The following is a 17,672-nucleotide window of genomic DNA, read 5'->3' as shown; positions in this document are numbered from 1 at the left end:
CCCCTCGCTGTGCCATGACGGGAACTCCGGTAACATTTTTTGACATTTAATGCCCATAAGTTTATGCACATGTGTTAGAATGTTTAACTACAACTCACCTTAATATCCTATGCTCTACACATGTAAATTTTTCTTTTCATCTCTCTCACCGTGTCTTTGCATAGAATTCCTTCAGTCTTGAATGTCCTCCCTCTTCTCAATTTTCACCCTCAATGTTTACTTGCAGAATTTTCTTATTCATTCTTCATTACTACTTAAGAGATTTCTTGACATGTCCTTGACCCTCTGGACAGAGTTGAAGTTTTCTTCTCAACATTTCTTTTCAGTACTCCCCTGGTTGCAAGTGTACAAGTTTGTGTCTGTAAGCTGAGGGTTGGTAAAGATTACCCAGCCATAGATGGTAGAAGAATTAGAGGTATATGACCAGAAAAGGTGGTCCAAAATTTCAGGAGGTAGCAAATGGAAAAGCAGGATGTACAACAGCAGAATTGGAACCCAGTGTTCTTGAGTGAAGAGTGCAGTGCCAGGGACATTAGCCAGCTACAAATCCATAGCCACAATCAAGCACATCAGACTGGATCCCAACCACATCTAGATCCTAGAGACATGCATCTGTTATGGGCTAGGTATAAAACTATAAATCACAGCTGACCAAAATTTATACACAGGGGGGGAACACTTTTCCCCTCAGACTCAAAAAACTTATAACAAGTACTGAATTCCAATTAATCCTCAGTAGACTAGAATAATACGGTTGTCATTTAATCAGCTATGGGATACATGAAGTGGATAGGAGCTAGTTTGGGAGTATAAATTGATACCATCTCAAAAAAAAAAAAAAAAAAAGCTTGTTGTATTTATCAAAAAGCCTGTTTCTCCTTTTAGGTACTGAAGCCTTGAAGACCACACCAAGTTCTTCTCTGTATTTTCTATTGTGTGTGGCCCATCACACTGAAAATCTCTTCTAATAATAAATTAACATTTTTCAGTGAGTAGAGCAATATTCACACAAAGCATTCTTTAGTCCTTAAACATGCACTCTTTGTTTGGGGTTTTGATGGGTTTTGTTGCCATGAGAACATTGTGTCAATTAAAATTCTATAAAGAAAATAATTTGAAGATGTCACATCCAAATAGCAAACAAATAGATCAGCTCAAAATCAATTAATAAGCTTTAAATTATATAGGCGTTTCCACTGTGGCTTAGTGGTTATGAATCTAACTAGTATTCATGAGGATGCAAGTTTGATCCCTGGCCTTGCTCAGTGGGTTAAGTATCCGGCGTTGCTGTGAGCTGTGGCAGAGGTTACAGATGCGGCTAGGATCTCGTGCTGCTGTGGCTATGGCGTAGGCCAGCAACTGCAGTTCTGATTTGACCTCTAGCCTGGGAACTTACATATGCTATAGGTGTGGCCCTAAAAAAATAAAAAATAATAAGTTTTGTATTATATAAATAAATACTTAAAAAAATTGTGTATGATCTTTAAAAATTATTTTTATTGAAGTAGAGTTGATGTACAATATGACCTCAATTACAGGTGTGCAATATAGTGATTCACAATTTTTAAAAGTTATAGTCCATTAATAGTTACTATAAAATGTCAGCTATATTCCCTGTGTTGTGTACAATACATAATGAAACTAGTTATGGACATTATACCTTCACACACACACAAAGATTCAAAATGGATCACAGACCTACATGTAAAAGGCAAAACTGAGAAGGCAACATAGGAGAAAATCTATACAATCTTGAGTTTGGTGACGACCTTTTAGATTAACACCAAAGACATGATCCATAAAAGAAAGTATTGATAAGCTGGATTTTCTAAACATTAAATATTTCTGCTCTGCCAAAGACACTGTCAAGAAAATGAAAAGATAAGACACAGACAGGGAGAGAATATTTGCAAAAGACATATCTGATAAAGGACTATTATCCAAAACATACAAAAAACTTTTAAAATGCAACAAGAAGAAAACAATTCAAAAATGGACCAAAGACCTTAACAGACACCTCACCAAAGAAGATACATAATGGTAAGTAAGTAAGCACATGAAAAGTTGCTCCACATTATCTTTTTAATTTTATCAACTAATACTTTATCCTTAATGCCATTAGGAAATTGCAAATTAAAGTAACAATGAGATACCACTGCATACCTGTTAGAATGGCCAAAATTCAGAACACTGACAACACCAAATGCTGGCAAGGATATGGAGCAACAGGAATCCTCATTCACTGGTGATGTGATTGCAAAATGGTACAGCCACTTTGGAAGATAGATTGGCAATTTCTTAAAAAAAAAAAATCTAAATGTATTCTTACTGTATGTATGATCCAGCAATCACACCCCTTGTATCTATGTATCTATCCAAGATAGGTTTGTCTACACACAAACCTGCTCATAAATGTTTATACTAGCTTTATTCAAAATGCCCAGAAATTGGAAGCCACAAAGATTTCCTTCAGTAGGTCAATGAATAAACACACTGTGGCATATCCAGACAAAGAAATAGTAATCAGGGAGTTCCCAATGTGGCTCAGCAGAAACGAATCTGACCAGCATCCATGAAGACTCAGGTTCAATCCCTGGCCTTGCTCAGTGGGCTAGGGATCTGGCATTGCCATGAGCTGTGGTGTAGGTTACAGACTTGGCTTGGATCCTGCGTTATGCTGTGGTGTAGGCCAGCAGCTATAGCTCTGATTCAATCCCTAGCCTGGGAATTTCTATATGCTATGGGTGCAGCCCTGGAAACACTGGTTTTATTTTTTTATGTTCTACATAAAAGTGATATTATACAGTATTTATCTTTCTGTCTGACCTATTTCACTTAGCATTCCTGATTTCCTCTTTCTCACCTTATTCTGTCAGTTTGTTGAAGTGTACATCTGATACCTTCTTGAGCACAGTGCATGGGAGACACAGAAGAACACAAGATGGCAGAGTAGGAAGACCCTTAGCTTACCTCCTCTCCCGGGCACACTAAAATCACAACTATTAGCAAAACAACTAATGATGAAAAAGACTGAAATCTATCAGAAAAGATCTTCTATAACTAAAGACATACAGAAGTAATCACAAAGAGACAGACAGAGGGGGGTGGATTCATGATACAGTCAAGTCCCACACCCCCAGGTGGTAACTCACAAACTGAAGAATAATTACACTCAGAGGTTCTCCCAAAGAAATGCGAGTTCTGAGCCCCAGAGAGAGCTCCCCAGCTTGGAGTCCAGCATCAGGAAAATAAGCCCCCAGAGTATATGGTTTTGAAGGCAAGCAGGACTTACTTTCGAGAGTCTCATAAGAATGTGGGAAAGAGACCCTACTCCTAAATGCCACACACACAAAATCCCCTACACTCCAGGACCTAGGCCAGTAAGAAAAAATTGATAGGAGCCTGGGTCAGACCTACCTGCTGATCTTGAAGAGGCAAGAGGCAACTGCAGCTCACCCTAGGGACATAGACACTGGCAGCAGCCATTCTTAGGAGATCCATCTACTACATGGACACCGACGCTGGCAAGTGCCATTGTGTAATCCTCCTTCTAGCTTATTAGCCCCAGGGCCTAGCCCTGCCCTAGCCCAACAGCCTGTAGGCAACAGTGCTGGGACATCTTGGGCCAAATAACTACCTGGGTGATGATATAGCCTCACCCATTATCAGGTTTCCTTAAGACTCCTTGAGCCCACAGCTACCTCTGGACACAGAGCTCTGCCCACCAGAGAGCCCAGCACCCAATTCCATCCACTGGTGGGCAGGCACCATTCCCAGAACCCCCTGAGCCTTGACCCTACTCTCTCAGGAGCACGCTATAGCCTTTGGACCAGCCTCACCCACTAGAGGGAGATAAGAGAGGCAAGAAAACCATACTCCTGGAGCCTGCTGACCCAGCTTGCCCACCAGTAAGTCAAACCCTACCCTGGAACCAGCTAGACCCCAACCCTGCCAATAAGCAGGCCAATCCAAGCTTCAGGAACCCCTGGTCTTATCCCAACTGTGTCAGGAGCCAGCATCCCTCACAAGTGATCCAACATCAGCTCTCAGACCCCTGAGCCCTGCCACCAGACTCCAGGACCCAGCTCTGCCCACCAGTAGCCCAGCATTAACACCAGGATCTGGCTTCACTCACTAGTGGGCAGGCAACAGTCCCTGGAGTTTTCTGGACCTTGACTTTGCCCACTAGTGAGCCAGCACTAGCTCTGGGCCCCCCTGAGGTTCCTAAGTCAGCTGCCTCATAACCTGGTCTCACCAACCAGTGGACAACAGCCCCTGCACAAGGCAGTGACTGGATTCTTTATATTTTTCATCTCATGATTGATTATTCTACTATCATTTATAATTATTATCCAAGTGTATGAAGCTACTCTCTTAGAAAGGACTTCCTAGATAGTTCAAAGAATTGTGCCCATGTTGTTCTGTGGAATACTGATTCAACGACATATTAACAGATGTGCCATGTGAGGATATAAATTTTAAAAGCATAGAAATTCCGGTCTCTCATTAGAAGATTCACAGTGCACATCAATATATTAAAAGCTCCAAGAAATCCTGTGTGGGGAGAGGGTGATTTTTAACACCTAAATCTCCAAACAGTTTGTCACAGAATACTTTCTTTATGGCAAGTAAATAACCTTTAGAACAGCGGTTCTTGAGTGGCAACAGTTTGAGAGATTTCTTCTAAAGAATAGGAACTGTCTTCTTAGGAAGATACAGAACCAAATAGAGTGAAATTATGATAGGCCTTGGAGTCAGATGTCATCAGATCAAACAGTTATGACTATCATTACAGGAAGGTTATTTAACCTCTCTGAAGATTATAAAGACTGTCTCATAGGTATAAGGTGCTCAACAGATACTGGTTTTGCTTTTCCCACTTTATAATCTCCTCCTATACTCTGAGTATAGACCAAGTACTGGACTCTGGGCCCAGCTGGGGCTGACCATCCTTTAAACAAGTGGTGTGCCTAGCTGGTAGCACCTGTGCTTTCTGAGGAGTCAGGTGGGGCACAGTGATATTGAGACTAGGTAGAAGATAAGTGGGGAAGTGGTTATTCCTCCCACACATTCTCACATGTTGCAAAATGCAGCTGGTGCTTATTCTCTCAAGAGAAAGCTACTAGCACGCATACCAATGAAAATAAGTTTCTGTATCTTGCTTGGCATGGGGGCCTTAATTACTGACCCCTACTAAGGGAGCTAAGGAAGGAAGAAATTCTCTCCTTTTTCTGTGAAATAATCACAAAATTGGTCTGATGCATTAAGGTCAATATTTTCAACCATTATACCTGAAGATTTCTCTAGGCTATAAGAATAGTAACATCTATAGGATTTTTCTATATGAAATTATCCAAAGCTAGTTGCAAATCAAAATGATGAACAAGTACTAAAACTTATGACTTTCATAAAGTCGTGAACATACATGTTTTCTCACAAATTTTAAACAGATGAGTTTTAACTGAAGGGCCTTTTATATCACTTTCCTCATTTTGCTTTGTCCTAAGAAATGACTACAACGGACAAACATTTAGGTGAAAGGCATGTCCTGATTAGAATGAAGCTTATCTCTCCAAGACTATCAGTGCGCTGTACCCTTTTCCCCATCCTACCTGCCACTTTTCTCCTCTACCCATGGCCAAGGATGAGCCAAAGCACATACCATGTAAACTGTCTGTTCTTTAGAAAAAAATCCACTTAGTCAATTAACCTCACAGATCAAACATAGTTTCATAAAGATCACAACAAATAGAGAAATATAGGTGAAAATGTGAAAAGACTGCAAATTAAATGTTTAAAAAATAAGATTACATCTTTCTGTTGGCAATCAAGAGTAATGACATGGGATCCAGAACTTACATATTTCCAGGGGATAAATCTGAACCCAATTTCAGAAAAATTGCTGCTAGTAGGCTGCCTCCAGGTGGCACGGATGCCTGGGTTGTCAACGCACACAGAAAAGATAAGAAAATAACCCAGTAATGTTATTCATACTTTTTCTCTCTCTTCCTTTGATTTCTTCTTTCTTTGATTTCCTCTCTCCTCCTTCCTCTTTCCTTCTCTTCCTCCCTTTCTCTTTTCCTTCCTTCTCTCCCTTCTCCTTCTCTCCCTTCCCCTCCTCACCCCCTTCTCTCTCTCTCTTTCTTTTTGTAAAGAGAATATGAAGCAGTTCCAGATGGTGAGCAAGTGGCCAGACTCAAACAAGTTGCTAGGCTTGCTGGCATGAAGAGAACCTGCTTCGTGGTGACACACAAGTACAGAATCCCCACAGTCCTGCTTCCTGGTGAAACTGGAAAGAACAAACCAACAATAGAGAAATGAGTACTGTAATTTATCTTGGAGGCCATTTAGGTTGTTTATCCCAAACTACATTTTGATTCCAGTTACAGTTTAATTATGAGTATTTGTTCTCTAACAGAGACTAAACAAAGGGTAACTATTTTCTTTTATCTTTTTCTTTGTTATGAAAATTTCAGTTTCATGTTTGCCTCTCCTCTCTCCTTAAATAGAGTCTCATGCTATGTAAACGCATTCAGCTCAATTTCTTCTCATTCGGCTGAAGTCTCTAAAACAAACCAACAACAAGAAAGCACAGAACTTTTTACATATAAGAAATGTGTGACTTAATAATGCCTTATGTTATTTCTTTAAGCTTTTATTGCATATATGTGATAGGTCCCTTCAGTTATGAAGATGTCTCCCAAGTCTCTCTGGGCATCAAATTCACAACATGAATTTTCAGAGTGAAGGAAACCCATTGAGTCTAGACACCCATCTCCAGCAATAACTGGCAAGCTGCTTTTGTTTCTGATCATGGAATGGGAAACTGTAAAGATACAGGAGTGTGGGTTGGGCTCATTCTCTTCTGTGTGCTGCACACAGCTTCTGTCCCAGGCCAGCAGTGGCAGATTTGCCTTGTCGCAGAGTGCATACTCTAGTTACAGAACATGTTCAGTATCTGCTTTTGCAACTGTTCAAAGGTTACTTTCAATACATAATTTGTATTAAGTATATTGCTGAAGAGCTTTTTCTTCTATCTAAACACTGTGCACTGTGCTTGTTGCTGCTTTCTGTGGTGGGAAATCATGTTTTCCTCTCTATGTGCTATAGATAAACCCTTTGAGACTTGCTCAGCCATTTCTGGTTCCAGCTAAATAATAGTGATGAAGACTGTATGATAACCAGGCAGGAAAAACAAAAAACAAAAAACAAAAAACAAAAACAAAAACAAAAACTACTTCCAGGCTGAATTAAAGCTGAAATCAAGTCCTACATTGCTTAACTAATTAATAATTAAAAAATTTTTAAATATATAAGCCATTGTGTGTAACATGGGCTTTTTTTGTTTTGGAGTCTTTTTTTTTTTTTTTTAAACCCATTCTCCTAAAAGACCTTCTATCCACTGGAGTATGTATTTTGCACTCTCTTGATTTTTATTTTGTGATGAAAAGTTTTCATATTACAGTTCCAGGGTTGCTACATGTGGTTTCAACAACACTATCAAATAGATGATAAAAATTTACTCAACAAAAAAGTAATGAGCGCAGTTTATCAGTGATAATCTTCATTTCATTTTACATATTACAGTAAATGTAGATTAAGTTGATTTTATTTTTCAAAAATTCATCTTTGAGCAGTGAGAGGTACTTTGAGGTACCTACATACCAGAGGTTCAGTTCTTAGTGATCCCAATTCAAACTCCTCTGTCCACATTCCACATATTCCACATAACACCACAAGTTATTAGGAAGGGGCTGAGAGATTTGGATTTCCAAAATTCTGGATTTAAATCTCAATTTAGTTATTTACCACCTGTTGGATGTTCAAGTCTTTTCAATGTCTGAGTCTCACTTTTCCAACCCTAAAATAGAGATAATATTTACCTCATAGATGTGTCATGAGGATTATAAAATATAAATTATTAAGCATATATATATCTTATAAATTAGAAATACTCAGAAAATATGTGGAGCATAATTGTTATTATTAATACTATTATTTTCGTGTAATAATTTGACACAAATTTTTTAATTCAGTAAATTTGAGTATTTAAAACAGGATGTCTACTTAAATGGATTTGTGACAGCAAAAAATGTTACTCTATCAAGAGAGTGAACATACTTAGGTACGAACTTTTATTATTATCATTTTTCTTTTCGTTTTTTAATTTTTTTTAGGGCCACACCCATGGCATATGGAAGTTCCCAGGCTAGTGGTCAAATTGGAGCTACAGCTGCTGGCCTAAGCCATAGCCACAGCTATGCAGGATCCAAGCTGTGTCTGCGACATACACCACACCTCACAGCAATGCTGGATCCTTAATCCACTGAGCAGGGCCAGGGATCAAAACTATATCCTCATGAATACTAGTTGGGTTCATAACCCTCTGAGACACAGTGAGAACTCCTGAACTACTTGAAAACTATAATTAAAGGAAGGAATTTTATTCCATGATGACAGTTATAAAATTTTAATATAATCATTAAAAGAGGAGCTTTCTCATGGCTTTTCCACTTGAAACATTTAAAGCACCACAGGACAAAAACCTGAAGTTCCTTTTACAGATATCTAAGGGCTGCTGGGTCTACACTGGGGACTTCATTGATTGTAACCACTTATTTTTTTTTTAAGCTGATTCCTTCTATAAGGTCGTGTATCTTCTAATTTGAAGTATGATTGTATTTTTCCTCAAGAAACTTCAGGATGAAAAAAGATAAGACCATCTGAGATTTTAAGAAACGTGAAGAGTAGATATTGAATCACTCTTTTCAAAACTTATTTTAAAATCTATTACTCTGCATTTATTTGATGTAAGTATGTGCCGCTCACATAGTCATCTGCCATTTAACTTATGGTCACATACTCACACGACATCTTGATTGATATACCAGTAAGCTTCCCACTCTTACAGTAATATAGAAGGTCAAAAGGCAGACCTACCATGGGAAGGAGAATCTCAAAACAGAACTGTAATACAGTTTACTTAAACAGACTTTATTTATTTATTGGAAATAAATTTTCTAAAAAGATATCTGGATCATCTGGATCATGATATCTGGATCATCTTGTTCAAGTGACTATTTGGTGACTCTAATTGCAACAAACATTTATCAAGTGCCAACCGGGAACTAGGCGAGGCAGTGGAGACCAGTAATGAGTGGAACACAGATTCCTGCCATTAGGGATATCCCTGTTTCTGGAGGCAGATACATAATACATCTTTGGAACATATTAATTGTGCATAGTCCCTGGAGACACAGTTGGAGAGTATGCAACCCAGACTTTCCTAAACCAGTTTATGGGATAATTCTTAGAGGAGGTGGTAGAGTTAGGAAGGACATTTGAACAATGAAGGGACAAGGACATAACAGGATAACAGGAATCAAGGTTGATTCAGTTATGAACTTACCCTTAGTTTCTGTAGAAATAGGGGTCAATAGCTAAGCAACAGTGACTTAAATGTGGCAGGTAATTGACAGAGTCTATCTGGGCTCAGATAAAATAGAAAGGGAAATCTCATGTGGTAACTAGCCTACCTTTTGTTTTCTAGTCAATGTGCTTGCTGGTTTGAAAACAGATTTCTGAAGTACTGTCTCTGCTTTAATATCCTTTATCCTTTCCTTTGAACTAAGAGTTATTTTGAAGAGTTCATATGTTTCTGCTGCTTCTCACTTCTTAGTGTATACAGAAACTCTCTGTTTTGAATGTGATCAATAAAATAAACTTTTTTTATAAATAAAACTATTCTTGATGGGCTTTATGTTGTTTAAAAATCTATCTTAATGGGGAGGTATTTGAAGTATATTTCTACCTTCCCAAAAATCTATGATGGTAGTAATTTGGCTACATGCAGAACTCATTTTAAGCTGCCAAACCCTTGCAGCCTCCTTAAATTGTCAACAGGAAGTGGGAGTTCCTCGACCACAAAACCTTTGGAATTGTTAGTATTTTCAGAATACAGTGAATGGGATTTCCTAACATCTCTTCTCAGAGTTTGGCAACTGGGGGTTGAGCAGAGAATTCTTAACACTAAGCCCTCCAGGTCTGGATTATATTTCCTGTTCATTATCCTGTAGCCTGATGTTGATAGTTTTTAAGTTCCAATACAAGGAACATCTGTTTGAATATTTTTTTTCTTTTTTAGCATTAAAGAGAATTTCTCACTTGGGGTAGGCTTTATTGATAATGCTAATTTTTTTCATTCTTTGGATCATGCTAGTGTATTCTTAATATTTTCTTAACGTATGCAGTAGTTTTTGATTGAATGCAAAAAAATAAATTCAATGCATTAAATAGCATTGACCATACACCTCAACAAATAGACTACTGTAATTATGAACAGCTAAGTAGGTACATAAAACTATCAATTCGGGTCCTCTGAAACCAGATATGAAGACAGGAGAGTGAGTGCCAGTGATTTATGGGGGGGAAATGCCTATGAAAGGTAGGGGGAAGAGTAAGCAGGAAGGCAGGGAAGACCTTCAGAATGTAATGCAAGTATGACACCTATGAAAGAAGAAGGGGAGGAAAGAAGAGGCTTGAATTCAAAGAGACCCAGATGGCTGTCCAGCTCTTGGAAAGGCATAACTTGGCAAATGGTTAGCCCCAGAGGAAAAAACCAGTTATTAGTAGGGGGCTACACTGGGCAAGCAAGGCTGATGTCTAGGTTCCCAAAGTGCTCTTGAAGGGAACACATAAACCCTAAATATGTGGCTGGATACTGTCAGGTAAGAATAAAAGTATCATAATCATGAAAACATGATTGAACAAAATTTAATAATTTGTGTTAGTATTATGGGAATTATATAAAGGGAAACTAGACATGGAAACCTATCCTACTTGGAGTCTTCAACTGTACTGAGTGGTACCAGAACATCTTGATAGGGAAAAACACATGATCCATCATATACAGTATAAAAATTATGTTATAAAATATGTTTTAGAGAAAAAGTTAATAATGGGAGAAAATATCCAAGACTAAGAGGAATAAAATAGTGGAAAATAGTTTGAGAAGGCCATTCCTATTGCCAAATTTATACACTGATATTTTAACAGTATTTACCCCAGGATATTAGGACTCTATTTCTGTTTGCTAGGGTTTTACATTTTCAAATGTTATACAACATAAATGCATGATCCTTGTAATTCTGAGCAACCATATATAAAAATTTTTATAGTTAATGATAATTACTAGCAGACAAGTACATACACACACACATCACTAATGCTTGTAACACAATATCAGCAAGTCATCAGGAGAAATATATTTGACATACACCTTCCTTGCACCATCTCACTGCACTATATGGTCAAAACTAACAGGCTGAAATATATGTCTTTGTATCCAGTTTTGTTTTGGAGACGCTTCCATCTAAAACTATAAAAATCCTCAAATTTCTAAACTATGATCCAGAATAAATACACCCAACTCCAACCAATTCTAACAAGTGACACTGGCTTTTATGGGGGTCATGTGGTCTCTCCATCAACTTTTCTCAAATTTACATTGCATTTGCTTTATTTGCGCTTATTTTTGACTTGAAACATGACTATTTATCCAATATATGTAAAGAAAGAAGGTTGATAGTGCTAGCAAAGGGACATATAGGATACATGACTACAATGGAAAATTAAGTGCAGAAATCTTTTTAACTGACAGTAGGTAGAAGATGACAAATTTGTATAGAACGCACTGTTCAAGGGAAGATGTGATTATAAAGGACAAAAATCAAAGCACTGTGCCTTTAGGATTGAATATAACTGTTAACAAAGAAGGAAGAATGATCTATGAAACAAAGGAAACCTGAGAGTTTGGATGGATACTGAACATCTCTTTTTAAAAAACTCTTAGTTTAATATTAATTCAGGGAATAAGTTGGAGTTAGTTTAAGAATATACGTAAAGCGCAAGCCTGCTGCATGTATCACTTATAATACTTGGGATGCAACTAGAATTTGTAGATGCTCTGGAACCTGAGAATCAATTGAGTGACCAGGTGCAGAGTAAGGGGACCCATGTGAGGTTCATGTTGAGATTGTCAAGGAATTGGACTACATGCTCCAAAAGAGTGGCAAAGCAGGTGAAGTGATTTATTCTAGAAAATGATGCTTCACAGAATTTATGTCACCAATAAGATAACGAATATACCTACTAGAAAATGCATACAGATCCTTGTTACCAAAGCAAATGCACAAAAAGCAGTATATAAAATAGCAGTTAAACTGAAGAATTCTACATGGATAACCACCTCAAAGTAGATCATTTAAGTGATATTTCCTTAAAGTGGGACAACCTAAGCCAAACAGTAACAGAAAAATATGCATTTCATAAAAATAAATGCAAATTTTATGAAATGTGAAATATTTTGAGTTCTTTATTCCAATACTACCTTTCCAACTAAAAATAACCACTGTAATCATACCAGTTTTAAAGCTAAATTAAGAACATAGAAAAATATCAGGAATTGTTTAGTAGATGCTTCAATTTGTCTCTGTTGAAGCTTTCATTTTGTAGAAACAGAAAAGTGTTAGATTTGGGATTAAAAAAATCTTGGTAAAATAATTTTTTTTAATTGGAAAAAAAAAAGAAGAAGAAAATCTTGGTAAATGTCTTGCCTAAGGAATCTCTGTGGACAATATTTAGCTCAGTGAATGGGTCGAACTGTTTCAGTCCTTTTCATGCCTCCTGAGACTATTACACCTTTACACACAGGAGAAAACCCAAATCTTAGAGGCTCATATCAGAAAGTTATATCACCTTTTTGTCTTTCCACACATTCTCTCTGATTTTACCATCTTCTAAGACTTTTCATGCACTGAGTATTTCAACCTCTTTATCTCTGCATTTGTCTTTATCACAACTCCTGTCACAATCTGGATAATTTCTGGGAGCATCTGGACATGGGAACCAATACACCATTTTTCTTTTTTGTTAACCTCCTCAAATTGAAATCCTTTCATTACCTAGCAGTTCAGTCATCCATTACCAGAGCCACACCTCTGATATAATCATCTTCAGAAATGCTGCACTTTTAAAATATTCAAATTTTATCTGTCACTTTCTCAGGACGGTCTCCAGAATTCAGAAATAAAGAAGACTTATGGAGAAATCAGATTCATATATGTCTTAACAATCTTAAAAGCTATGAGAAAGAATAAATTACTTACAAAGAAATGACAATTAAACTAACTGACAGCATCAATAGACACCAGAAACAAATGGAATAGTGTTTTCAAAGTGCTAGGGGAAAATGATTGTCAAATTAAACTTCCATGATCAGAATTAATGAGTGAAGGTGAAATAATGATACTTTTAGGCATACAAAGTATAAGCATTATTCTGCACACAGATTCTCACTAAATGAACTGCCATATTTCACTGAATTTAAGAGGTCATCAATTGTAGGATGCACCAAGAAAAGAAAAATGCTGTTAATAAAATTATGATATGTCCTCAATTGTAAAGTGCATCCTAATTACAGAGATGTTAAAAATGTAAAAAAACAAAAAAACAAAAGCCCTGTATAGGCAAATGAATCAAATAAAAATTAATAGAGGAAATACTTCATCAAGACAAGATGAACCCTGAAGGTAAAAATAAGTCTAAGAAATAATATTGAGCAAAGAAACTGGTGAACACATTTGTAAATACAAGTAAAACCTGACAATAGCCAACAATAATAATGAACTGTGTGACTTCAAAACAAGATTCAGCGAAAATGCCAGTCAACAGTAACAGAAGGAAAGGGAAAAAGATGATGATAATGATCAACTACAATCCTTATATAATTTGGGAAAAGGTTAGCAATACTCTTGGGCATCATTAAATATGTTAAGCATTTTAATGGTTACTTGTAAGAAAATATAAAAAATGTTTAATATTCAAATAGTTGTAAAGTAAAAGTATAGAAATCTTTATTCATATACCAGAATGCAACAGAGTACTAGAATGAATGCCTTAGACATATCTAAAACTATGTGTAAATCTCAAAAAAAAAAGATAAATGAAAAAAGCAAGTTATAGTGTAACACTGGCAGCATAAATTTTAAATTATTTTAAAGTAATATTATAGTAATACTACAACTTGTATATACAAACTATGTGAATGTATGCATGCATGTGGTATATATATATGCTACACATATGAAAACACTGAATGGAGAGATATTCACCAAATCTTTGACTGTGATGTCCTTTGAACAAGGAGAAGAAAAACACTGGGGATAAGAACAGAGGGGACTGAACTTTATCTGTGATGTTCTATTTCTTTTATTTTAGAGAAATTTGATGAGAGCTTCATAGAATAGCAGTGTTAAGTTTTAGGTGCTGAGACCACAGAGATTCACTACATTTTTTCTAGAATTCTCTATATTTTGAAGGAACACAAGTATAACAATAATTTTAAAAAATCATCATCCCCCCCCAATTTGATCTTCTTCCTGTGTATTTACCCAAGCCAGGAAAATGGATAACTGCTCTTTTTTCCATCCAATCAATCACCAACTCCTCTATTCTAGCCTTTCAGTACCTCTTGATGTTGTTTTATTTTTCTCTGCCTTCCATTTTGCTTCTTTCCCCACCACAAGCTATTATCCAAACTGCAGCAGGAATGATTTTTTTTTTTTGGAAGGGAAAAATATCTGGCATGTATCTCCCCTACCTAAACTTTTTCAGCAATCCTCAGACTCCTTAGCAAAAACATGTAAGGCCTTACCTAATCTGTCTTTGAACACCTGTTTAAGATATATCTCCTCACTTTGTACTCCAGACTCAGCCAACCTGGATGGTAGTCGGCTCTTAGGAAGGTATAGCTGCTTCACATCAGGCTGGGGCATGCTGTCCAGCCCCACTCCTGTCGCCTCACCATCTCCTGCCTGGAGCAGTACCCTCCAAACAATCTTGAAAGATTGGATTCCACTTAGATGTCACCTCCCAGGAAAACATCATTGTGCCTCTCAAGGCTGTCTTCATTGTATTTTTTAATGTGCCCCCACTTCTTCCAACTGTGAGGTTTAGCCCGTCATAATGAAATCGCATTATTGTCTAACTTCTCTGACTTGGTACTTATTGAGGGAAGGAACTCCGTAATAATGATAACTAGCAAAATAGCTCCCATTTACTGACTGCTGAATAGTACTCAGGCTGTGGCCATGTGCGAGATGACTTGCCTGAATGTCCTTATTTAGCCTACTCAACAACTGTCAGAAGTCACTTTTCATGTCAGTATACAAACACTCAGAAATTAGGTGTACAGTAAAAACGTCACTCCACTCTCTTTGAGTACCACAGCTACTAAATGATGGAGCTCTGCTTCAACTCCAGATGTTTCAACTCAAGAAGAACATTTATCATTAGCCACCATCTCCTACCATTAGTTCCCAAAACTGTGTACAACAGCACCTTATACTTAGCAAGCATTCAATGAACATATTCTAAAGGAAGGAAACAGGAAGAGAGAGAAAGGCTGCGAGAGGGAGGAAAGAATCCTGAGGGCAGGGAGAGTAGGAGGAAAGAAAGTTGAGTTAAGGTGTAATTTCAGGACACCAGTACCAAACTATCTTTACAACCATTACTGCAATTATGAGATACTGGAAATGCGTTTCCTTAATCAAGTAAATGGAACAAAATAATGATAAATGGTGATCCACAGTGTGTAAAGAGTTGGGTGAAGAATCATTTTTGCATTTTTTGAAAGAATATATCAAGAACCAACTAAGATATTGCCCATCTCTAATCAATTAGTTGATGAATGTAGTTTTTAATAATTCTGGTATGAGGATACATGGATAGATATTCTGTTGTTTCACCTGCCAGGAATACTGAGGATTCCTAAAAGGTTTCAGTCTTATAGAAATGAAGGAAAAAAAAAAGGATGAATAAGAATGGAATAGAGTAGGTTGATCATTTATGTAAGATTATGAAGATCCAAATTTAAATTTCTAGTGGTTTCCTATTATAGAAATAACAATTCCATTGAAATTTGAGTCAATGAATCTATATAACTTATTTGACTGCTGTGATTCTTTTTATATGTGGATTCTGACTATTTTGCTAAGTGAAAAAAACAGATTTTTTTTAAAGTATTTTTAAGATTAGATAATCAGTGACAAACCCAAAATACATAGTGGCTTTTTTGCTCAGTGGAATACCTGATGTCAGTAATTGACTTTTAAAGAACAATACAGGGCTCTCCCTTTGAAAACAATCTGGGGTTGGGGGTGTTGCTTGGGAATGAAGAAGAAAATAGCTCTCATCATAACTCTCCACTTTCAAATCTTTAGCACAGCAAGGATTTCTCATTCCTTAATCTAGGTTTTTAAATGTGGATAGCATGGCATCTGGACAAAAAAAGTAAGTAGGGAAACTTCTAGAAGGAAATTGGAAATAATAAATGCTGAAATTTCTCTTACCTATGTTACCTATGTGAGGGCCATGATATTTCTGAGTGGTGATAAAAACTCAAATTTGGATGTTTTCCATTTACACTCCACTGACATTTATGGACTTCTTAGGAGAGGAAGAGCTGATAAGATGAAAATATGGTCTAAATATATATTGGTATAGTAATTACAAATGCCAACACAAGCAAATTTCCATATTTTACTCTATATGGGTATAATTATTTGACAAATAAATTCATTATTTTCATGTGCAAAAAGATAGTAAATACAGTAAGAATTTTGTTTTAATGATAGCCTGATTAAATCATTTTGCTTCATAAAGATAACACCTGAATTGTAATTATAATTCTTTCATACATTAGTAAATGAAACAACATGTACCTCATTTGAGGCCTATCAGTTTCATGCGGACAAACACAATTGAGTGTTTCCCAGAATGTGTTTACCATTGATGATCAAAGAAGTGATTTGTAATGGTATAGGAAGATGAAAAAATGTGATTCATAGCTCTTTCATCTTTTTCATAAAAAGAGAAAATAGTTAAGGCTCACAAACTTTGGTAGACAATAGCAGCTTCCTAGAATTAAATGTAATTTTTTTGGTAGTATTATTTTTCTCCTCTTTATTTCAGAGATTCTAGTTTTTCATTTAGAGGTGTTATATATATTTTCTTATAAACAAATGCACTTAAGTATAAAAGGCAAGTTGATTTAAAGAAAAATATTGGGTAACTGTACAAGTTATATTTTTGATAAGGCAAAAGTCATAAGTATGACAGAAGAATGTCTGAAATCATTCAGAGTACAACACTGTTTTCAGTAGTCATATAGCACTGACTGACAGAGTAAATTCCTTTTATATCAGGAAGTGGAAGTGAGAATTATCCTCCAGAAGATACCCTGAACACTAGAGTCTCATTATCCTAAATAATTTTGTGCAGGTGTATGTGAGTGTGCATATATGTGTGGGGGGGGTTAGCTGCAGTCTCCTAGATTTTCTGGTTCCTTTGCCTTAGAGTCACTGAGAAGTAGAAACTGTGCTATTACCTTTTACCAGGAAGATGAGTGTAAACACCTTCAGAGTACACATGCAGAAAAACCCCATGGGCAGATATAGATAATAAAGTGATTAATGGGAAAATTTCTGATGGTTATAAGAATCTTCTCTTTTCCTATTAGAAAAAGGACTAGTACAGAGTTTGTTCTTTCACTGCTTGCTGGTTCCATTTAAAGGGTCCATATGTTTTTGGAATCTGAAACTCAAGAGTAAGGT

At 36.6% G+C, this 17,672-nt stretch overlaps 2 protein-coding genes across 13 annotated transcripts in view; one reads left to right on the top strand and one right to left on the bottom strand.

The window, feature by feature from the left end:
- The window catches only part of LOC110259422 (endogenous retrovirus group K member 9 Gag polyprotein), a 789,250-nt gene extending 779,509 nt beyond the window's left edge, over positions 1-9,741 (top strand). The window contains exon 10 of the transcript XR_014838262.1: positions 6,156-9,741. The gene's annotated coding sequence lies outside the window, so the exon portion shown is untranslated. The remainder of the gene's footprint in view (positions 1-6,155) is intronic.
- The window catches only part of LOC110259421 (uncharacterized), a 574,595-nt gene that overhangs the window by 325,381 nt on the left and 231,542 nt on the right, over positions 1-17,672 (bottom strand). The gene's annotated exons all lie outside the window — the stretch shown is intronic.

Source organism: Sus scrofa, chromosome 2, assembly GCF_054392235.1.
Source record: "Sus scrofa isolate SSC_HxYL_T2T_F1_AM1 chromosome 2, Sscrofa_HxYL_maternal_Yorkshire_Landrace_v2.0, whole genome shotgun sequence".
Taxonomy (NCBI): Eukaryota; Metazoa; Chordata; class Mammalia; order Artiodactyla; family Suidae; genus Sus; species Sus scrofa.
This window is presented reverse-complemented; position numbering and strand designations above follow the sequence as displayed.